At 36.4% G+C, this 25216-nt stretch overlaps 1 long non-coding RNA gene across 1 annotated transcript; it reads right to left on the bottom strand.

Annotated features, from left to right (window-relative positions):
- Nucleotides 1–1340: 1340 nt before the first annotated feature.
- LOC115277069 lies at nucleotides 1341–23083 on the bottom strand. The gene is made up of 4 exons (XR_003902205.1): nucleotides 23050–23083; nucleotides 20695–20807; nucleotides 19900–19962; nucleotides 1341–1645 (listed from the first exon to the last, which is right to left on the bottom strand). It is a non-coding gene; the product is annotated as an uncharacterized LOC115277069 (long non-coding RNA).
- Nucleotides 23084–25216: the final 2133 nt, after the last annotated feature.

Genomic DNA, 25216 nt, shown 5'->3' with positions numbered 1-25216 from the left:
CAGCAGCCTGCTGACAAATACTTCAGGTAAGTCGAGTAGAACATTTCTCCAGGAACCCCCAACTGTCCTAATGCTATATTGAAGAAAAAGCAATCTTAGCTTGACAATAGCAAGACCTCAAGTATCTAAGGCGTCCTCTTTATCACGTCAAAGTCCTTCTGGAGGCCTCCCGTTTGCCTTTACCTCCCCAGCCCCATGGCATATAAGCAGTCATCTTTCACAACCCCAGTACAGCTCCTCCTGCCCCTGGGTCCTGTCCCTGTGTAAGGACGCAGGTCTGAACCAAACTGACTCCATGACAGGCTTCCAGTTTCCCCTCTGACCTTGGAGGCCTAGGTGTCTGTTTCTCAGAATCATTAGATAATAAAAGGGCACACATTGCCCAAGTTAGGAAAGGCCAGCTAACACCCTCAAACATTCCTAAGGGCAGGCCTAGAGATAGAAGCTATAGATAATCATTTATTGCTTAAGGCTAGTTACACCCTATGTGAGGGTTCTGGGTCCTGGGTCCACTCTGTAATTGGACAATACTCTAAATGCTGTGATTGGATCACTGTACCTGTGTCACAATTTCCTGTAACTCCCCCTTCCCAGACCCATAAAGGCCCTGCCCCGCCTTTGTTCGGGGCTCTCAGCACGGATCCACTGTGCTGGTGAAGTCTGTGAGCCCGAGTTTAGGTCCAGTGAGCCTAAACCTGTAATAAAGCCCTTTGCTTTTGCATGTGTGACTTGGTCTCCCTGGCAGTCTCTGGTTTTTGGGGATGATATTGAAAACTTGGGTATAACACCTGTGCTTTAATATAATCATCTTTTTGAACCAAAGGCATCTTCAAGAATTCTTTCTTGACCATTAGCTCCAAACCCCACTGCCACTCCAAAACCCCATCACCTGTGCCTTAATAAAACAACCTTTCTGCACCAAACGTTTCTTAATAATTCTTTATTGACTCTCTGTTTTAACCCCCAACATTCCATACCACTAGCCACTAGCCATAATTTAATATCTTTTGACTTAAGAAGATAGTGCTCAGAGTTCTAAACCAGCATCATTTCATAAATGAAAAACGTCTAAGTCTGGCTGTGTATCTTTGAGTTTGCCTTTTCTTTTTCCTCAGGGTTTTCATTTCTGTATTTGTATTTGTTTGTTTGGTTTAACCCCAAATGCCTGCCTTCTCTTTACATTCCCTCACTGACAAGTATAAGAAAAGATTATACTCAATTTCTATTTTTTCTGCCAATCTAGAAAAATTTATCTATAACTGAGATCACAATAGACTTCAGAATGTGATTTTTAAAGTCTTTTAATGGAAGTATTAATATACTACATTATTATAGCAGTATATTAGATTTTTAAGTATTCTTCATTGTCATGTTATCGAATACTTCTCCAGGATATGACACTGTTGACTACTCCCTCCTGGAAGGACTCTCCTTTTTTTACATTGGTAATGGGTATTCTATTTGGGGATTCCTCCACTTGACCTGTTCAATATTTATAGATTCATTTTCCTTAATGTCAGTGTCCCTCAGGCTCCAACCCTGGGTCTTTACTCTCTTCAATGCGTTTATTCTTCTGAGGGAATGACATCTATGTGTATGGCTCTGTTGGGGACAAAGGCCGTCCTCTGTCCTGTGGTCTTTCTGGCTGAATATAGAATCAAATTGAAAAGAGGCAGATTAACAGAAGAAAAAACGGGGAATCCATATAAACATGAAATTCCAAAGACAATGAGGTTATTTGAAGCTTATCTGAGCTAGGGAGAGAGCTGGGAGCCTTAGGGCACAAAGGGGAGAAAATTCATTAGCAACAAGGTTAAAAGGATCTTTGGGGGAACTGAGGTTGCTCTTTCATGCAGATCAGTTCCATTGGTAATGGGGATCTGTGTTAGTACTCTTCAGGTTGCAGTATCTCTTTTCCAAGGTAAATTTAGGCAGTTATATGGGAGAAGCAGAGAGCTTTTCTAGCATCCATTGTTTTTATTACTTTTATAAAATTAAAGTTCTTTTTCTTTTAGGTTTATTTTGAGAGTGGGAGAGAGTCTGTGTGTGCATGTGCACACTCACTGGCAAGCGTGAGTGGGAGAGGGGCTGAGAGAGATGGGGAGTGTGAATAGTAAGCAAGTTCCCGACCCTCAGCCTGGAACCCAATGGGCGGCTCCAACCCAGGACCTTGAGATCATGACCTGAGCGGAAACCAAGTCCGGTGGCTTCACTGACTGAGCCGCCCACACAGGAGTTCCAGTGCTTTTATTACTTTTCACCTGGAATAATCTTTATGCCAAAGTGGTGCATTTTGGTGGCATCTCATACTGCACCCCTTCAGCTTCAAGGACCACTTCTGTCTTAATGATTTTAAAAGTTAGTAACCTTTAACCCAAGCCTTAATTTTGAAATCCCTTATTATTTAATATGGCTTACTGTTATTGTTATTGAAGCTAATGGAGTTCAAGGAAAAAAAGTTAGATCATTTTGCCTCATAATTCTTACTCTATTGAAATCAATTTAAGTATCTTCATTTGATCTGCCACACAAACATACTTTTTTGAATCAGTAAAAACGTGTAACATAAAAATAAAAGAGGACATGTTAAGTGTTTGCAGAGTTCTATGCTGTGCTGAATACTGGCTTCTCTGTCAAACCTACAGAGAAACAAGAGTCAAGAAGTTGTTTATGCAGCTGTTACAGTAGTGCTTCAATCACATTTATTTCTCATTTTACAGAAATTCATATGTGGATGACATTGAAATTTACATGCTTGTTTCAGGGTGATGTTGAAAAGACCACCAAACTATGAATAGGAGCGAGGAATAATTTTATTTATGGCTGGGCCAAACCTGATCTCCTGATGGTAAGTGAAAGGACACAGGTCTGAAACAAACTGACTCCACGACAGGCTTTAAGTTTCCCCTCTGAGCTTAAAGGCCTACGTTTCGGTTTCCCAGAATCATTAGACAATAGCAAGAACAGGGCACATACTGCTCAACAAGTGACCACCTTGCAGCACCCAATCAAAAGCGGCCAGCTAACACACTTAACATTCCTAAGGACAGGCCTGGAGATGGAAACTATAGATAGTTACCTGTTGCTTAATGCTAGATTCACCAGTTGCTCACCCCAGGTGGGGGGTTTTGGCCCACCCTGTAATTGGTTATTTTCAAAGAAACATCAAATGTCATGATTGGGTCCCACCAAAAGTAATGAACACTGGACAATGTGTATGGTGAAAATTGTTACTAAGGCTGTTATGCAATGATGATTGGAGTACTGCACCTATGTCATAATTTTCTGTAACCCCCCTTTTTCCAACCCCATAACAACCCTACTCAGCCTTTGTTCGGGGCTCTCAGCACGGATCCCCTGCGTTGGTGAGGTCTGAGAGTCCGAGCTTAAGCCTCAATAAACGCCCTTTGCTTTTGAAGGCGTGACTCGGTCTCCCTGGTGGTCTCTGGTTTTTGGAGATATTATAATCTGGGCACAACAGTAAGAAGAAAGTGTAGAGAATGGCCCTGAACAAAGGCAGCAGTGAACTTATATAGACAGAATATGGCATTATTTAGTTAACCAATTACATTCACAGCATTCCTTGGTAGCCAATTACATTGTGATACACAGATGTTAGTTTTGGTGGGAACCTATCATTTTAAAGTTCTTTGTCCTTTTAAAATGACCAACCATAGTTAGACACCAAAGATACATGGGGTAGTGACTAGGTGACTTAAACCTGTTGACCTTGCCTTTGACCAGGTCTTAGTCAAAGGGGTGGGGGAGAGTTTTGCAATCTAAGTTATCTACCTAGCAGGCCAGCATTGTTACAGAAGCGGGATGAGGTGGTTAGTAATTAAGCCAAACTTATATACAGTAAGCTCTCTGATGTCTGATAAAGTGACCTGTAACAATGCCGAACTGTCAATTTTTCCATAGTTTTCCACATTATGAATATGTAATATGAATTGAAGACCTTTACAGAAATGTAATCACTTTTTCTGTCACATGATAAATGAAACAGAAAATATTATTTTACAAACTTCACGTGACAGTTCAAACAGTAATTTAAAACCACCTTATCATTGTTTTGCTTCTTAGCACTTTTTACACATTCTATTAGAAATTAAATGTGATGCAGAAAGATTTCTATTATTAGAGTAAACAGCATTAAATGTTATATATCAAGTTTAAGATGTTTAATGGGATATTTCTTAATTTAAATATTCTATTCTGAATATAACTATGAACAAACATCATATGAATGATAATAATTACTTTTTGAAAATCACATTTCCCATTGCTAAAATAAATGCTGGTAATTCAAAATTTTATTAGAATTAAAGTTGATAAGAAAATTTAAAGCACAGTTCAAATATCATTGATCAGTATTCAAGCTAGTAGTTGTCTGGAAATCTGCAATGCTTTTTAAAAACTATCTTTCCCACCCCCCTGTGAGGCTGTGGTATTCAGCATAAAATTAATATGTGTATTTGGTGCTGCTGGATTGATCATTTGTATATTTAAAACCTGTTTTCAAATGCTCTCAAACTCCATTTAACCACAGACTTTGCAGTGTTAATATTCACTCCTTTCCCTTGACATCTAATCTAGTCTTTATATGCTCTGATGCTAGGCAAGCACTTTTAGTTGCACAGATGGTAATTACCTGGATTTATGGTACGGGTTTTGGGAATTGAAAAATCTAAAAAGGAAGGGAAACAGTTGCAATTGCCTGAGGGTCAGGCTTGTGGGAAAGGAGGAATACAGAATCCAAAGCAGTTTTAGCAACATACCTTGTCTGTTAGTTTGGTCCAGCAGTAGATACATGACTTTCCCTATTCTAGTGTACAATTTGGTAATTCAGCAATCTGAGACCTTCATGAAATATGCCATGTACTCCAATTTCTGTTTTACACAAGCGTTCTGGATACTTTCCTCTCGATGGATGACCTTTGTCCACTACCAATTACTGATTCATTCTCATTTCCCATTTAAACCACTCTAAAACAGTAACTCGTTCATTTAGGTTTTCTTTATCCATTTCAAAAGACTCATAGGTAGTATTCTCATTCCAGGGTAACTGATAGTCCCTTGGGCACTCTAAAGAGACCCCAATCCAGTTCTAATCATCTATGACCAAATGAGTTCTAGTGTTTTCATTTTTTTCAGAAGTCAATATAGGGTAGTGCTTCCTAAATGAATGTATGTGCATCCAACTTTTTTGGTAGTACAATCATTTCTGGAGACCCCTTTCAGTAACATGACTTTGAAAATGCTTCAAACCTGAAGAAAATTAATACAGTGTGTTGCTCCTGTGGGCAGTCTCCACCCTGTCTGCCCTGACCTTTGATGTGAAATACAATTATTTCTCACCATTCCATACAGTTAACATCATTTGTATCACATGTAAGAAAGCACATTTAACTGGTAATGAGTGGAATTTAAAAGAGTTAAGATATATTTAAATCTAAATTTAGAACCTCTATTATATAAAAGTTGGATCATTTTACAAAGTATCTAGGGAAATAAGATTTGTATTCTCTGAAATGAAAAAGAATTTCAAGGCAAAATTTCTTTAAAAAAAATGCCTCAATGCTAGAGCAAAACAAACAGAAAAGATACTAAGCTTTTAGAAAGAATTTTTATTTTCAATGAAATGTGAGGTTTACATTCTCAAAATAATAGGTAGCAAACTCTAGGTATAATCTAAATCATCTATATAGATTTATATTTATTTTGTTTGGGGGAGAATTTTGACCACCATTATTAGAGCCATGTTATTTACTGGAGACTTCTGAAAATAAACTGAATAAGTAAAATTTGACAGTAAAGTCTTACATTGTAGAACAGGTATTTTTAAGTTGGTCCTATCTAGAGCAGAGTCCAGGGAGAAGAAAATATCAACTTCATGATGACCGAAACGTAAACTACCTTATTTTTTCCTCTTTTTCTTTCTTCCAGAAAACCAGTTATAACGACCTATGAGGCAGTGTAGTTAAGTAGTTAAGGGTTTGAACTTTGGTATCAGAAAGAGTTAGATTTTTATTCTGAAGATTCCTTATTGTTAAATAACTTCATTGAATCTAACTTTTCCTACCTGCAAATTCAGAATAATGTTATTCAATCATATGGTTGCTACAAAAGGTACTGAGCAGAGGTTATGGCACATAATATATGCCCATGAGTTGATAGCTATTGCCGTAGTATCTTGAAAATAATATGAAACTGGAAATTAGAATTTAGGGCTCTAGAACATACTTTGCAAAAACTGCCCCTCTGTGATAGCCACATAGGTTTCACTATTCTCATCTGAATAATGGGAGCTAGATGGAATCTCTGAATCTCTGAATATCTTCTTGGATGAAGGTTTTATATCTTTCAGAAAGTTGTAAAAGTATATGATTCTTCTAAATTATACCAATATTTAAATTTACATTAATAGATGAAAAATTGATACTTTTTATCAATCAAGCCTGAAAAGCTCTATCATTTGACCTAGGCCCATATCACTATTTACAAATAAGATGGCAAAATATACAAGGTCACAGTCACAAAATTTGAACATTCCTGCAATCCACCACTGAAGACCTTGCTACCATCTTGCCTATCTTTTTCATAGTTTTAGGTTAAAAACAAGAATTGTTGGCACACTGTAGTTGTTAGATTAGATCTGCAGACTAAGATACTAAATTTTTTTTTCAATTCTTAGACCATATTTAAGCCACATTGTGAGTAGCATGTGAACTCACCAGAATTCAAACCATAAATTTCATACTATGGCTTCTTTGATAAAATGTGTTTCCATCTTCAAACAACTAACATATTAAACACATTACTTATTCCTAAATCTACCATAGGATACATCTAATTAAGGGACTCAAACTCATTGTTTTGGTAAGTAGTGGCATTTTAACATCTAACAATAAAGATTACTCTTAATTGAGCACTCAAATAAAAGTGGTAGAAAATATGCCATTTTCACTTTGAATGATATTTAATTATATAGTTTGGTGAATATGTTATTATGAATATATTTAATAAAAAATAAAATTCATGTTTTAAAATGATGATTTATTTAATGAAGAACAAACTTTGTTAAAATTGTGTTGATGGACCTCGTGGGTGTCATGCTAAGTGAAGTACATCAGGCAGAGAAGGACAGATACCATATGTTTGCACTCATAGGTCTAACAGGAGAACTGGAGAAACCTAATGGAGGACCATGGGGAGGGGAAGGGGGAAAGAGAGTTGGGGAAAGAGAGGGACGCAGTGAGAGACTATTGAATACTGAAAACAAACAGAGGACTGAAGGGGGAGGGGGGAGGGGGAGGAGGTGGTGGTAATGGAGGAGGGCACTTGAGGGGAAGAGCACTGGGTGTTATATGGAAACCAATTTGACAATAAACTATTATAAAAAAATAAAGGTTTACCTATGTGAAAAAAATTGTGTTGAATTCTAGTCACACATTGAAATGCAAATCTTAACAATGACATTGAAAAAAGACAAATAATATTTCTTAAATATCATGCCATAACTATGTAAAACTTAATTGAGTCCAGTAAAAATTAAGTCCAGAAAAAACAATTATAACAGAATAATCTAAGTATTTTACATAGTTGTAATAAGAAAAAAAAATGATTCATATTTGATTGATATATATCTAAGAGACTTTATGAAAATCAGAAAAGTCATGCTTCTCTTATTCCAAGTTAAAAGTCTCAGGCTGCAAGAGTATGGAATTCTGGACACGGTATGGTGGCATCACATGATTTAGGTACACTTGGTCACTGACTATTCTTTCTCCCTTTGGCCTCTTAGTTTGGGAAAATCAAACAAGTAGTTCAAAAAATAAAACAAAACAGAGGGATATCTGGAAATATTTCCTTAAACATAGCATGTAATTTCTTATTATTTATTTATTTATCTACTTCTTTTTTTAAATTATATTTTGGTATTTATTTTTTTAACCCAACTTAGTTAAAACATAGTGTAATAATGATTTCAGGAATAGAATTTAGTGATTCATCACTTACATATATCACCCAGTCTTATCCCGACAAGTGCCCTCCTCCATTTAGCCCGTCCTTCCACCTGACAGCCCTCCAGCAACCCTGTTTGTTCTCCGCATTCAAGAGTCTCTTACCGTTTGTCTCACTGTTTTTATCTTATTTTTGTTTCCCTTCCCCCATGTTCATCTGTTTTGTTTCTTAAATTCCACATATGAGTGAAATCATATGGTATTTGTCTTTCTCTGACTTATTTTGCTTAGCATAATACACTTCTGTTCAACTCACGTTGTTGCAAATAGCTAGATTTCATTCTTTTTGATTGTTAATATTCCATGGCATATATATACATCTTCTTTATCCATTTGTCAGTAGATGGACATTTGAGGTCATTCCGTAATTTGGTTATTGTTGACAGCACTGCTATAAATATTGGGGTGTAAGTGCCCCTTTGAATCAGCATTTTTGTGTGCTTTGGATAAATACCTAGTAGTGCAATTGCTGGGTCATAGGGTAGCTCCACTTTTAATTTTTTGAAGAATCTTACTGTTTTCTGGAATTGCTGCCCCAGTTTGCATTCCCACCAGCAGTGCAAAAGGGTTCCCCTTTCTCTACATGCTTTCCAACACCTGTTTTATTCTGAGTTGTTATTTTAGCCATTCTGACTGGTGTGAGGTGGTTTTGATTTGTATTTTCCTGATGATGAAAAAAGTTGAGTTCATGTGTCTGTTAGTCATCTGGGTGTCTTCTTTGGAAAAATATCTATTCATGTCTTCTGCCCATTTCTTCACTGGATTATTTTTTTTGGATGTTGAGTTTGAGAAGTTCTATATAGATTTTGGATACTAACCCTTTATCTGATTGTCATTTGCAAATATTTTCTCCCATTATGTCAGTTGCTTTTTAGTTTTGCTGATTGTTTGCTTCTCTGTGCAGAAGCTATTTATGTTGATGAGGTCCCAATAGTTCATTTTTGCTTTTGTTTCCCTTGCCTAGGGAGACATGTCAGGTAAGAAGTTGCTGTGGCCTGGGTCAAAGAAGTTGGTGCCTGTTTTCCACTCCATGATTTTTATGGCTTCCTGTCTTACAGTTTAGGTCTTTCTTCCATTTTGAGTTTATTTTTGTGTACGCTGTAAAAAAGTGGTCCAGGTTAATCCTTCTGCATATTCACTGTGCAGTCTTCCAAAAATTTTAGCTGAAGATACTCTTTTTTTCCCTACTGGATATTCTTTCCTGCTCTGTCAAATATTAGTTAACCATATGTGTGTGGGTCCATTTCTGGGTTTTCTATTCTATTCTGCTGATCTATGTGCATGCTTTTGTGCCAGTACATACTCTCTTTCTTAAATTAAAAAAAAGATAATTTAACATATATTTATTGAGAGAGAGAGAGAGAGAGCGAGAGAGAGAGAGAGCGCAAGTACAAATAGGGAGAGGCAGAGAGAGAGGGAGACGCAGAAGCAGGTTCCAGGCTCCAAGCTGTCAGTACAGACCCCAACGTGAGACTCAAACTCACAAACTGTGAGATTATGACCTGAGCTAATGTCAGATGCTCAACTGACTGAGCTACCGAGGTGCTCCCAGTACTATACTGTTTTGATGATTATAGCTTTGTAATACCGCTTAAAGTCCAGAATTGTGTTGCCTCTAGTTTTGGTTTAATTTATCAACATTATTTTGGCTATTTGAGGTCTTTTCTGGATCCATACAAATTTTGGAATTGTTTGTACTAGCTCTGTGAAGAATGCTGGTGTTATTTTTATAGGAATTGCATTGAAAATGTAGATTGCTTTGAATAGTTTAGACATTTTAATAATATTTTTTCTTCCAATTCATGAGCATGGAAAGCTTTTCCATTACCATGTCTTCTTTGGTTTCTTTCATAAACTTTCCATAGTTTTCTGTGTAGAGAATTTTACATCTTTGTTTAGGTTTATTCCTAGGTATTTTATAGTGTTTCATGGATTTGTAAATGGAATTGATTTCTTAATTTCTCTTTTTGCTGCTCCATTATTTGTGTATAGAGATGCAACTTATTTCTGTATGTCGATTTCCTATCCTGCAATTTTGCTGAATTCATTTATTGATCTTGCAGGATTTTTGGTGGAGGTTTTTGGGTTTTCCAAACAAAACATCATGTCATCTGCAAAGTGAAATTTTAACTTTCATCTTGCTGATTTTGATGTCTTTTATTTATTTTTTTTTTGTCTGATTGCTGAGGCCAGGACTTCCAACACCATGTTGAATAATGGTGGTGAGACTGGACATTCCTGTTGTGTTCCTGATCTTAGGGGGAAAGGTCTCTGTTTTTCACCACTGAGGATATAATTAGCTGTGGGCCTTTTGATTATGGCCTTTATGATCTTGAGGTATGTTCCTTCAATACCTACCTTCTTGGGAGTTTTTATGAAGAAAGGAGGCTGTATTTTTGTCAAATGCTTTTTCTGCACATGTAATTTCATAACATAGGTTATTATTTATATTTTTAATTATTTTAAAAAATAGTTTATTGTCAAATTTGTTTCCATATAATACCCAGTGCTCTTCCCCACAAGTGCCCTCCTCCATTACCACCACCACTTTTCCCCCACCCTCTCCCCCTTCAACCCCCGGTTAGTTTTCAGTATTCAATAGTCTCTCAGGGTTTGCAACCCTCTCTCTTCCCAACACTCTTTCCCCCTTCCCTTCCCCATGGTCCTCCATTAGGTTTTTCCTGTTCTCCTGTTAGACCTATGAGTGCAAACATCTGGCCTCTCTGCCTGACTTATTTCACTTAGCATGACACCCTCGAAGTCCGTCCACTTTGCTACAAATGGCCAGATTTCATTCTTCTTCATTGCCATGTAATACTCCATTGTGTATATATATATATATATATATATATATATATATATATACACCACATCTTCTTGATCCATTTATCAGGTGATGGACATTTAGGCTCTTTCCATGTGGCCCTATGCATCAGCAGTTCTGTATTCCTTGGGTAAATTCCTAGCAGTGTTATTGCTAGGTCATAGGGGAGATCTACTGATATTATTTTGAGGAACCTCCACACTGTTTTCCAGAGCGGCTATACCAGTTTGCATTCTCACCAACACACCCTCGCCAGCGTCTATAGTCTCTTGATTTGTTCACTTTAGCCACTCTGACTGGTGTGAGGTGATATCTCAGTGTGGTTTTGATTTGGATTTCCCTGATGATGAGTGATGTTGAGCATCATTTCATATGCCTGTAGGCCATCTGGATGTCCTCATTGGAGAAGTGTCTGCCTATGTCTTCTGCCCATTTCTTCACTGGGTTTTCTGGTTTTTGGGTGTGGGGTTTGGTGAGTTCCTTGTAGATTTTGGATACTAGCCCTTTATCTGAGATGTCATTTGCAACTATATTTTCCCATTCTGTCGGTTACCTATTAGTTTTCCTGATTGTTTCCTTTGCAATGCAGAAGGTTTTTGTCTTGATGAGGTCCTAATAGTTCATTTTTGCTTTCATTTCCCATGCCTTTGGGGATGTGTGGAGTAGGAAATTGCTGCAGTTGAGGTCAGGGAGGTTGTTTCCTACTTTCTCCTCGAGGGTTTTGATGGTTTCCTGTCTCACATTCAGCTCCTTCAATCATTTTGAGTTGATTTTTATGTACAGTGTAAGAAAGTGGTCTAGTTTCATTCTTCTGCATGTTGTTGTCCAGTTCTCCCAGCACCACCTGCTAAAGAGGCAGTCTTATTTCCATCAGATACTCTTACCTGCTTTGTCAAAAATTCATTGGCCATACATTTTTGGGCCCAGTTCTGGGTTCTCTATTGTATTCCATTGGTCCATGTGTCTGTTTTTGTGCCAATATCACACTGTCTTGATGACGACAGCTTTGTAGCAGAGGCAAAAGTCTGGGATTGTGATGCCTCCTGTTTTGGTTTTCTTCTTCAATATTACCATGGCTACTCGGGGTCTTTTGTGCTTCCATACGAATTTGAGAATAGTTTGTTCTAGCTTTGAGAAGAATGTTGGTGCCATTTTGATGGGGATGGCATTGAATGTGTAGATTGCTTTGGGTAGTAATGACATTTTCACAATGTTTATTCTTCTGATCCATGAACAGGGAATATTTTTCCATTTCTTGGTGTCTTCTTCAATCTCTTTCATAAGTTTTCTATAGTTTTCATCATATAGGTCTTTTACATCCTTGGTTAAGTTTACTCTTAGGTATTTTATGGTTTTTCATGCAATCGTGAATGGGATCAGTTTCTTGATTTCTCTTTCTGCTGTTTCATTATTGGTGTATAGGAATGCTAATGATTTCTGTACATTGATTTTGTACCCAGCAACCTTACTGAATTCATTTATCAGTTCTAGAAGGCTTCTGGTGGAGTCGATCGAGTTTTCCATGTAGCATATCATGTCATCGGCAAAAAGTGAAAGTTTGCTTCTTCTTTGCCAATTCTGATGGCTTTTATTTTGTTTTGTTGTCTGATTGCTGATGCTAGGACTTCCAGCACTATGTTAAACAACAGGGGTGAGAATGGACACCCCTGTTGTGCTCAGGCTGTGGGGGCACACACTTCGCCTCCTACAGTGCACCTTGTCTCCGGCAGTGGCAGTGCAAATCCCTGCTGACTCCAAGAGAAACTGCTCCCTCCCCCTACGAGATCCTGGCTACGAAGCCAGATGTCAAAGTAAGTACATCTCATTTGTGGTAGCATAAACGTCACGGACTAGGATTTTGAAATGAGGCGGGCCTGGAAAATACAGCTTGGCTCAGGGGCGGCACATGGAGATCAGACCCATGAATGGCTGGCAGCACTTAGTTCCAGCTGAGCTTAGATGCTGCCATTCATCTCTCTGCATCCACCAAGGCGGGGCCTCAGAAAGGAGCCCCTGAGACCTATGTACACCAAACCATGCCTATCTGCGAGGGGAGCTGCTGCTTTTTTGTAGTTATTTATTATTATTACCTTTTTTAATTTGTAAAAATTAAAAAAAATTTTTACTCTTTATTTTCCTTTTTCCTTTCTCTCTTTCTCTTTTTTTTTCTCTTGCCATCTGGATATACTCTCCCTTATTTCATCCTTATCTCTCTCCTCTACTGGTTATGCATTTTTAGACTGTCCATTGTCCTCTGTTGTCTCTGCTCCCCTTTATGTTTTCTTCTCTTCTTTTTTTCTCTTTCCTCTCCCTTTTTTTTCCTTCCTTTCCCCCTTTTAATTTGTTTGTTTGATTTGTCTGTGTGTTTGCGTACTTCTGTTCCCTGTGTGTTTGTCTGTCTGTTTTCCTTTTCAGGGCTCCCCCAAGAAACAAGCCAAAGAACTCATGACGGAGAGCCCCAAATATTGCTGAGTAGGGAAATAAAATAATCAAAGGCACAACAAAATAAACTGAGAGACACCATTAAAAGAGCACTTCTTAAAATGACAGGCCGTGGATGGTCAATAAGTCTCCTTTAACAGAGCAATACTAACAGGTACACAGTGCACAATGAGCTTTTAAAACTGACAAGAGACAAAAAGCTAGCCACAATGACAAAACGAAAGAACTCACCCCGGGGGAAACTCTAGGAAGAAGTCACAGCCACAGAACAGCTCAAAACAGAGCTAAACAACATAACTGAACAAGAATTTAAAACAATTGTCATAAAATTAATCTATGGACTTGAAAAAAGCATCAGAGAAGCTACTGATACAATGACTAGGGACTTTAAAATAGGTGTGGTGAGTTAAAAAAAAACGACTATAAATTGAGGTGAATAATAAAATGGAGGCCTCACAGATTGAGGAGGCAGAGAGAATAGGTGAATTAGAGGACACAGTTATAGCAAAAGAGGAAGCCAGAAAAAAAAAAAGAGAGAGAAATTGATCTAGGAGCAGGAAAGGAGAATTCGAGACCTGAATAATACAATCAAATGGAAAAACATCTGTATCATAGGAATTCCTGAAGAGGAAGAAAGAGAGAGGTCCTGAAGAAAGAGAGAGGTCCAAATTATAACTGAGAATTTCTCAAATCTGGGGAAAGAAATAGACACTCAAATTCAAGTGGCACAGAGAACTCCCTTCTGAGGTAGTTTGAATCAACCTTTGGCACCACGTATCATAGTGAAACTGGCAAAATATAAAGAGAGAATTCTGAAAGCAGCTAGGGATAAAACAGACCTAACATACAAAAGAAAACCTATCAGAGTGGTTACAGACTTATCTAAGGAAACTTGGCAGGCCAGGAAGAAACGGCAGGAAATCTTCAATGTGATGAACAGAAAAAACATGCAGCCAAGAATCCTTTATCCAGCGAGCCTGTCATTCAAAATAGAGGGAGAGATAAAGGTGCTCCCAAATAAACAAAATTTGAGAGAATTCATGACCACCAAACCAGCCCTACAAGAAATCCTAAGAGGGACTCTATGAGGGAAATGTTGCCAAGAATACAAGGTACCAGAAACACCACTACAAACTTGAATTCTATGGAGAACACAATGACTCTAAACCCACATTTTTCAATAACACTGAATGTAAATGGACTGAATGCTCCAACCAAACAACACATGTTAGCAGAATGGATAAAAAACCAAAACCCATCCGTTTGCCATCTACAAGAGACTTATTTTAGACCTGAAGATACCTTCAGGTTGAAAGTAAAGGGATGGAGCAATATCTATCATGTGACTGGAAGCCAAAAGAAAGCCAGAGTAGCCATACTTATATCAGACAAACTGGACTTTAAAGTAAAGGCAGTAACAAAAGATGAAGAAGGACATTATATAATCATTACAGGGTCTCTCTATCAGGAAGAGATAACAACTATAAATATCTATGCTCCAAATTCGGGAGCGCTGAAATACATAAAACAATTAATCACAGACAGAAACAATCTTATTGATAAGAATGTGCTAATTGCAGGGGATTTTAATACTTTACTGACAGCAACGGATAGATCAACCAGACAGAAAATCACTAAAGAAACAATGAACCTGAATGACACATTGGAACAGATGGAATTGACAGACATATTTAGAACTCTGCATCCTGAAGTTAGGAAATCCACCTTCTTTTCGAGTGCACATGGCACAATCTCCAAGATAGATTGTACTGGGGCATAACGCAGCCTGCCATAAATATAAACGAATTGAGATCATACCATGCGCACCTTCAGAGCACAATGCTATGAAACTTGAAACTAATCACAGGAAAAAGACTGGAAAACCTCCAAAGGTGTGGAGGTTAAAAACCACCCTACTAAAGAATGATTGGGCTAATCAGACAATTAGAGAAGAAATTAAAAAAATATATGGAAACAAATGAAAATGGAAATACAACAATCCAAACTCTCTGGGACGCAGCAAAGGCAGTCCTAAGAGGAAAGTATATTGCAATCCAGGCCAATCTCAACAAACTAGAAAAAGTGCAAATTCAAAATCTAACAGAGCGCCTAATGGACTAGAAGGGGAGCAGCAAGAGAACCCTAGTAGAAGAAAAGAAATAATAAAGACCAGTGCAGAAATAAACAATATAGAATACAAAAAAAAAAAAAAAACAGTCGAGCAGATCAATGAAACCAAGAGTTGGTTCTTGAAAACATAAACAAAATTGATAAAGCTCTAGCCAGGCTCCTCAGAAAGAAAAGAGAGAGCACCCAGATAGACAAAATCATGAATGAAAAAGGATCTATTACAACCAATCCCTTAGAAATAGAAGCAACATTAGAGATTACTATCAAAAATTATACGTCAACAAACTGGACAAGCTAGAAGAAATGGACAAATTCCTAAATGCACGTGCACTATCAAAATTAAAACAGGAAGAGATAGAAAGCATGGATAGACCGATAACCAGTGAAGAAATCAATTCCATTATCAAAAATCTCCCAATAAGACCCCAGGGCCAGGTGGCTTCCCAGCGGAATTCTACCAGACATTTAAAGCAGAGCTCATACCCATTTTTCTGAAACTATTCCAAAAAATAGAAATAGAAGGAAAACTTCCAAACTCATTCTACAAAGCCAGCATCACCTTGATCCCTAAACCAGACAGGGACCCAGCCAAAAAAGAGAACTACAGACCAATATCCTTAATGAATACAGATGCAAAAATACTCAACAAGATACTGGCAAATCGAATTCAACAGCATATGAAAAAACTATCCATCATGATCAAGTGGGATTCATTCCTGGGTTACAGGGCTGGTTCAATATTCACAAATCCATCAATGTGATCCATCACATTAAAAAAAGAAAAGATAAAAACCATATGATCCTGTGAATAGATGCAGAAAAAGCATTTGACAATATACAGCATGCTTTCTTAATAAAACCCTTGAGAAAGTTAGAATAGAAGGAACTTACCTAAACATTATAAAAGCAGTTTATGTAAAGCCCACACCTAATATCATCCTCAATGGGAAAAAACTGAGAGTTTTCTCCCTGAGATTAACATAGGGTCTAACAGAATGTTCATTTAGGCTGAGAAAAAAGGTGGGGCCAGTGTATAAACACATTTTCTTACTTATTTCTACTGTGACAGAAACAGAATCATAATCCTTAAGTAGTCATCTAAAAAAAAAAAAAGCTGTGCATGGTTATGACATTACTTTCCACTTTGGTTCTATGAACTCCCATGTCACTGCCTAAGGCCTGAACAAATAGAAAAATTATATCAGATATGGCAGACATTTTGCAAATCCTTCTGTGATAATATTTTCTATCTTTGTATACATGCATCTTTGCAATGTGCTTGTAATCTTTCAAGTAAGAGGTAGAATCTATTTTCTGCCCCTCAAATCTAAACTGTGGCAAATGTGACACTGTGCAATGTCCAAGACATATTGCAACTTCTGTTCTATGCATTTTGATGTTCTAAAATTGAAAATATAAAAAACTCAAGTTAAGTTCTATACAGTGAGAGATCTTACAGAGATATGGTGTCAGCCTACAGCCAACACAATTGATTCACATGTAAGTCAGGTAATCTTGGGTCATGCAGTCAGATTTCTAAGGAAGGACTTGTGAGTGAACACAGTTGATATCAGCAGAAGAATGGTTCAGCCAATCCTAGTCCAGAATATCAACCAATGGTATCATGAACAAAGAAATGACCACCATCAAAACAAAAGTCCCTGTGTTTTCAGACAGCTTGTTATGCAGCAAGAAATGACTAAAAGTTGAGGTGTGTGTGTGTGTGTGTGTGCAAAAATGCGTGTGCATGGATCCCCTTATGCATGCACGTAAGTGGTTTCTTCCTACCAATCTGAAAATCAATCATAGGCATTGGGAAAAGTAAGCAGAAGATTACAAATTTACCAAATTAAAAAAATATTTGTCATCATGATTTGCCTCTAGCACATGTTTTTCCAATAGCAGGGTCTTAACAATTGCCTTTATTTTTACAATTGCATACATGTATAGCATAATATGATGAGGTGGGTCTTAACACTACACCGTGCTATTATGATATATTTGAAATAAATAATTTTGAATTTCATACATAAGGAACATACTGAATGTTCCCATAATATAATGCCAAATACCTTCCTCTTTCTCTGTTTCAATACATGAAACTCAAAACCATTCGGTAAAGGGATGCATTATTTCTGAAAGCAATTATCAATTGAATGAGTAAATAAATAATTCAAAAGATAAGCATGGGATGTGTATTTAATATGGTCACCATATGAATAAATACTTTTTCCAAAGATAATTTGAAAATACTCTATTTAGGCTAACAGATGTATTAAAGAAAAAAAAACACAAAATGATCTTTACCAAACATATTTTAGTTGAAGGTCACCAGTATGACAAAACTCAGTATGCAAGTCAATGCCAGTGGCAGAATGAGGTTGAATGCATGAGGCCAAAACAAAACAGAAGAGATTAGGAAGGTAGATATATATATATTTTTGTTCTAGAGCTTGATTATTTTTTCCCTGTTTGGAGTTCTGATCTTAATAAGATCTGTGTTGCCTTCAGCTCAGGATAAAAACAGAGACATTGCAGTGTAAGATATCACCATTCACCTTGGAAAAGTCAGAAACTCTATTAGGGTGCTGTTAATTTAGCAGATATATGGTGAGCTCAGTCACTAGTGGAAAAGTGAGAAATACATCTGGGGTTTGGTGAAGAATTTTCTAAGAAAATTTGCTATCCAGTTAATGAAATATGTTATTCAATATACTCTGTTTCCATGTCATCATCAATTAGCTTTTTGAGTACTGGGTATGAAATAGAACCTGGTATCAATAACAAAGTATTAAAAATAAAACCTCATTCATTAGTCACTACTGGGCTTAATTATAAGAACCTTTGTTGGGGCACCTGGGTGGCTCAGTCGGTTAAGCATCTGATTTCGGCTCAGGTCATGAACTCATGGTTGGTGGATTCAAGCCCCACATCTGGCTCTATGCTGACAGTTAGCTCAGACTGGAGCCTGTCTTTGGATTTTGTGTCACCCTCTCTCTGACTCTCCCATGCTAATGCTGTCTCTCTCTCACTCTCTCTCTTTCAAAAATAAATAAAACATTAAAAAAAAACCCTGTTAGACTACAAAACCCTCAGATAGTTTCCTACCATAGGAAGAGATATACATATTTGATAGAATTTTACAGTAGTTAATATTAAATTATATTAATATCATTAAACAACTTGAAAATGATAAAAATTATACTAATACATATACAAAATATACTATTGTCATTATTCCTACTACTAACTCTTAGCGAGGCTTCCTAAAGTATATGTATGGAATGATTATTGTTCTTATTAAATGGAAGAAAAACCAGTCTCAGTAAGGTTAAATCACTACCATCTTCACCTGGGTTGGTGAAAGATCTACATATGAAAACAGAAGTACTAAATTCAAGTCACTTATGTTTAATTATTTCATATGACTAACTGCTCAACATTCTCTGAATTCAGTGGTTTTTGTAGAACATTATTGAAATATGCCTACAAAAAATATAAATCTATTCTTCCAGTTGAGTAATCAGAACAAAGCAATATCATATAAATGGGATGTGAGATTTGACAAAATATTTTAAAAGAATTGAAAAAGTAGGGGTGCCTGGGTGGCTCAGTCAGTCAGTATCTGACTCTTGATTTCAGCTCATGTCATGATGTCACAGTTGGTGAGTTCGAGCCTGGCGTCCAATTCTGTGCTGACAATGTGGAGCCAGCTTCTTGATCTCCTCTCTCTCCCTCGCCCTGCCCTTCCCCTGCTCATAGTCGCTTTCTCTCTCTCAAAATAAATAAATACACTTAAAAAGTAAGCATTTAGCTTTAAAAAGTAATTGTATTTATTTATTTTGAAAGAGAGAAAGAAAAAGATGAAAAGACAGAGAGAGAATCCCAAGCAGGCCCCACCCTGTCAGCACAGAACCCTACATAGGCTCAAACTCACAAACCAAGAGATCATAATCTGAACCGAAGTCAGGAGGCAGAGGCTCAACTGACTGAGCCATCCAAGCACCCCCAAATAAGTAAATAAACTTAAAAATTTTAAATAGCAAAACATTCTCAAAGTAAAATGGTAAAGGCAATCACTTTAAGACAATCAGAAAGGGGCAAACTGTTTTCCATATCAGACAATCAAAAGCAAGCATCCTATGACAACACCCAGACCCTTACAATGTGTAATTTCTGATCATCACAGGGAAAACTTTACACCAGTCCAAAGGGATAACTGTGTGAAGAGGTCAGTTCCACTGTTTCCATAGCAATCTATTATGATTATACTCTTGACAAGAGCACTATCCTAAGATGGAAAGGTAAAAGATGATGAGGAGGAGTTACTGAGTTTTCTACTTAGATCTTTGCATCACTTTTTAAAAAACTAAATGCTAAGAATGCTTAATTTAATTAGCCTCATGCAATTTAGTTATTAAAGTAAATACCACTGGTTAATATTTATTCATTTACACCACATACTCACTGAACACTTACTCTATTCTAGGAACTGTTCTGTCTTCAGAGACTCAGCAATGAACTCAATGATAAGGTGGAGAGCTGAAAAAAAAATCTTTGAATTGGAATTAACCTAGATTCATTTCCAAATAATACTCACAGTATAATACAAGTAGTGCATTAAAGATGGAACTCTGTGAATTTTGGAAAAGCTTAGGAAGTTGAAGCTTGAACTTGGCCTAAAAGAGCAAGTAAAGTTTGTGCAACTGGAAGGGAAAACAGTAAGCTACTTCACAAGAAAATTCATGCTTAATCAAACAAGCTACCCAGTCACCCATGAAGTATAGTGTCTTAGGGTGGACATTAGACTCTTGATTTGAGACCTTTATTCTCTTCTGATATAATCATATGCTATAATTTTTCTTATTTGCATTGCTTTAGTTATATACCATAGAATTTGATATGTGCTTTTATTTTTGTCAATTTTCTAACTGCAGTTGTATCTTCCTATTCAACCACTGCATTATTTAGAAGTCAGCTGTGTATTTTCCAAGTGCTTTTTTAACATTTTATAGATGTCATTATCTTACTGATTTCTAGTTTCATTTAATTATACTCAGACAAGATATTTCATATTACTACAATAATTTTGAATTTGTTTTGTAGGAAGTTTTTATCACAGAGGGATAGAATACTAATTGACTAACTAGCTTTGAATATCTATAAGGCAGAATAGATTAATAGCTGGTAAAGTGAGCTTGGAACCCAGGAGGAAAGTCACAGAGACAGGTTACACTTTTGGAGAAAAGAAGAGTTAACATGGATTTAAAATACCTGCTGATGTAAATCCAGGATGAAATCAAGAAGAGCTGAAGGAGTTCTATCTCTGACCATTTTGGAACAGAGAGACAGGGGCTCCCTGTCTACTTGAAACAATTTTTAAAAACCTGGAAAAAAAAGAAACAGTTGTTTTTAAGACACTCAGCACATGAAACAAAATGTAGAGATCTGAGAAATGGGAGACAAACAAGAGCTGCATGACTGCCACAGTTTACAGCCTTAAAAGTTTTCAAGCCACAATCTCATGAGAGAAGATGTGGGCAGATCAAGCACACACTTTGAATTAGGAAGAGACATCTGAGAAGCTCTGATAGAGAAAGCAGCTAGGGTTTATGGGACAGAGTATTGGAAAGGAGAGCTACCCAGAAAGCATGAATTCTGGAGGCATGCAAAAGATTTCCCTAGAATATTGATAAGAAGATTGATCAACATATATTCATGAGGAAATTATTTGAGGCCTTGCAGAAAATGATAAGACATTAGAGAAAAACAGTATCTGATACTCACACAGAAGTTAAAAACAAAAACAAAAACAAAACTTCACCTTTATTTGCTTTATTTCCATTTTATGTGTTTATTTTTAAAAAATTTTAATGTTCATTTATATATTTTGAGAGAGAGGGAGAGGGAGAGAGAAAGAGAGGGAGTGAGCATGGGGGAGGGGCAGAGAGGTAGGAAGAGAGAAAGACTCTCAAGCAAGCCTTGCACTGTCAGCATGGAGCCCAATACAGGGTTCAATCCTACGACCTGTGCAATCATGACCTGCAGCTGAAACCAAGAGCTGGATGCTTAACCAACTGAGCCAACCAAGTGCCCCTATGTGTTTATTTTACTAACTGCTGGGAAACCTCGTAATTCACAGATACTGGGAAGAGTCCTCAGATGGGAATCATTATCTCTAGAATAAACATGGCTCTTGTCCTGCCTTAAACAATCTTTAAGGCAATACCCCAAAGGGTCTAAGTGATTCCTAGTAATAGAAGTGTATCTAGGACAAAGTTCAAGAATAAATATAGGAATACAAAGTTATTCTACCCCCAAACTGGCAAAATGTACATTTGACATCAAATCAATAAGTGCCTGACTGTATACAAAGAAGCAAGACTATATGATCCATTATCCAAAGAAAAATCAATCAATAGACACCCTCTCACCACTGACACATACAGTTTGTCATCAGAGATAATATAGCTTATAAATATATATTCATATATCTAGGGATGAAAAGTATAATAAGAAAAATACATTAAAGGGATTAATAGCAGGTTAAATATCAAAAAACAAAGTATTAGTGAACTTGAAATCATAGATATATAAGCTATCTAAAATAAGGAGAACAAAAGGAATATATTCTTTATATATGACTTTGATATAAGAGACAACATACTATCTATAACACATATAAAGTATACACACACACATACAGATACAGACACACACACACACAGAAAGCATCAGTGGACCATTAGACAATTTTAGTAACCTATTGTCAGTATATAACTGGACTCTTCAAATTGAGGAGGAAGGAAAAAAGTTCTTGAATAAATAATACTTAAAAATGTTTTAGACCCAAGAAACTTAAAGAACCCAAAGCATAAGAATAAAGAAGAAATTGCACCCAGGCTTATTATAATCAAATTGCTTAAAACTAGTAATAAGAGAAAATCTTTTTTTTTCAGCTCCTATATTTATTTTTTTAACATATGCAATTATTTTCCATCATTTACAATACAGTAGTTACAATGACACTCCAATCAGAAAAGCAAAGAGAAAATCTTAAAAGGAGCTAAAGAAGAAAGACCTGCTGCGTAAAACAAAAAACAAAAAACAAAACAACAACAACAACAACAAAAAAACAAACAAAAAACCCAGATGACAGCACATTTCTGAAACACTGCATGGGAGAAAACAGAGCAAAATCTTTACTGTATGAAATATGGTGTCAACCTAGAATTTGATGCCCAGGAAAACTACATATAAAAAACATAGGTAAGACAGTCTTTTGGAGATATAATAGCTGAAAGAAATTATTAGGGAAACAGTACACTAGAAGAAATGTCAAAGGGTGTCCTTCAGACACAAAGTAAATGATACCAGATAGATTTATGAAACTACACAAGGAATAAAGAGCATCAGAAATGATAATTACAAAGATAAATAATAAACATATTTCCTTTTATATAAGTTACTTTTAAAATACATAATGTTAAAGACTATTTAACATATACTTTTTAGGTTTACAACAAAATTGAAAGAAGGATACAGAGGTTTCCCTAATACACCCTCCCTCTACACATGCACAGTATCCTCCATTATCAACATCACTCATCAGAATGGTACATTTCTTACCAATGATGAGCCTACACTGAGTCCACAGTTTACCTTAGGGTTTACTCTTTACATTGTACATTCTATGGGTCTGGGGAAATGTACAAAGATATAGATCCATCATTATGATATCACACAGAGTATTTTCACTGCTTTAAAATACCTCTGTGCTTTGCCTTTTCATCTTTACCCTTCTACCTTTGGCAACCACTGACCTTTTTCTTATTATTTTTTTGAGATAAGACTGACCTATAACTGCATAAGCTTAAGATTTACAATGTGATATAAATCAGTTTTAAAATATAATTGACTAAATAAAATGAATAATAATATAGAGTAGGGCTCAAGAGATGTGTAAAAATAAAACACATGACCTTAGTAGCACAAAGAATAGGGAGGGAGAAATGAAAGGGTATTTTTTTAAGACTTTGTATTATCACTTTAATTTAGACAGTGATGATATTTAAAGATGTCCATGAAACATAAAGCAGCCACTACAATAATAAAACAAAGTGTTGTAGTCAATAAAACAGGAGAAAAAATGGAATCACAAGTATAAATAATGAAAGGAAGGAAGGAAGGAAGGAAGCAAGGAAGGAAGGAAGGAAGGAAGAAAGGAAGGAAGAAAAAGGAATGCTTAGGTGGCTCAGGTTGGTTGAGCCTCCAACTTTGGCTTAGGTCATGATCTCACAGTTTGTGACTTCCAGCTTCACGATGGGCTCTGGGCTGACAGCTTGGAGCCTGAAACTTGTTTCAGATTTTGTGTCTTCTCACCCCCAAACCCCTTTCTCACTCAGGCTCTGTCTTTCTCTCTCTCTCAAGAATAAATAAACATTAAATTTTTTTTTAAAAAGAGAAAGAAAGAAAGGGAGGGAGGAAAGAAAGGACAAATGAGACGAGATAGAGCGCGTTCAGGGTGGTATGGCCATAGACAAGAAAGGACAAATGAACAGATGGACCAAAAATAGGGCAAATGGAAAAAAAAAGATGCTGATTTTAAACATAACACATCATAAATGAAAAGGTAGTAATAAATGTTTAAATGAAAAGGCAAAGATTGTCAGATTGCATGAAAAAATCAAGACCCAACTGTAAGAAATACATTAAAGAAATATACCACACATACACTAAAGGAACAAACAATTTGCAGTGCTTTAAATTATCTTAGCTAAAATATGTATTAATGACAATGGTGATTTTAACATATGCCCACAAACTCTTTCATCCATATCTCTCCAACAGCTGGAAACTCATTCCCCTCCCTCTGAGTATACCTGGATAGAGAGACTGATTTCTCACTAACAGAATATGAAAATGGAAAAACAGTAAGTTCACAGTGCAGAAATGTGGCATACACTACCTCAACTCAAATGAACAAACTTAACATCACCATTAATGAGTCATTTTTGATAAACACTCCCTGAGATGAGGAAGAAACATAATGATTTTGTTTTTCTTCCTTAAAATTCATAATCTCATTGTAATCATAAGAGAATATTCCTATATTCAATGGAATAATTTAGTAGTACTCTTCTAAAATGTCAAAGACTCAGAAACTGTCAGATTAGAGGAGACGGAGGTGACAGCACAGCTAGAGGCAACATGATACCTTAAACTGTGTGTGTACTGGAAGACAAAGGAAAAAACTAAGGAAATAAATGCATATATTTTAAAATTCATGCATTTAAAGTCTATAGTTTAGCTTCCAGCGCTGCACCAGTGTTATTGACAAATGCACCATGGTACATAACTATTAACATCAGGAGAAGCTGGGAGAAGAAAATATAAATGGCTTCTGTATTACCTCTGCAAATTTTCTTTAAATCTAAATCCATTTCAAAATATAAAGTTAAAAAGATACTATCTGCAGTAGAACCATTCAAATATATTTAAAATCAGATTAACTATGATTTTAAAATGTCCTTAACACATAAAATACTGTAGATAAGCCATGCATGAGAAAACCTTAAATTATGATTTGAAAATATTTAAGTTTGAAATGCGTGTACTAGAAATAGAACAGCAGTTAAAAAATGAATCTTGAGATCTTTAAGGAACACATGTCTTCAAACGATTTATCACCATTATCCCAAGTGTATAGGAATGTCCATCCCACGTGCAGAACTGACAGGCACACATCTTATTTAAATAATTCCATAGAAGGCGTTTGAGATTCTGGAATTTTTAT

This window comes from Suricata suricatta, chromosome 13, assembly GCF_006229205.1.
Source record: "Suricata suricatta isolate VVHF042 chromosome 13, meerkat_22Aug2017_6uvM2_HiC, whole genome shotgun sequence".
NCBI lineage: Eukaryota > Metazoa > Chordata > Mammalia > Carnivora > Herpestidae > Suricata > Suricata suricatta.
This window is presented reverse-complemented; position numbering and strand designations above follow the sequence as displayed.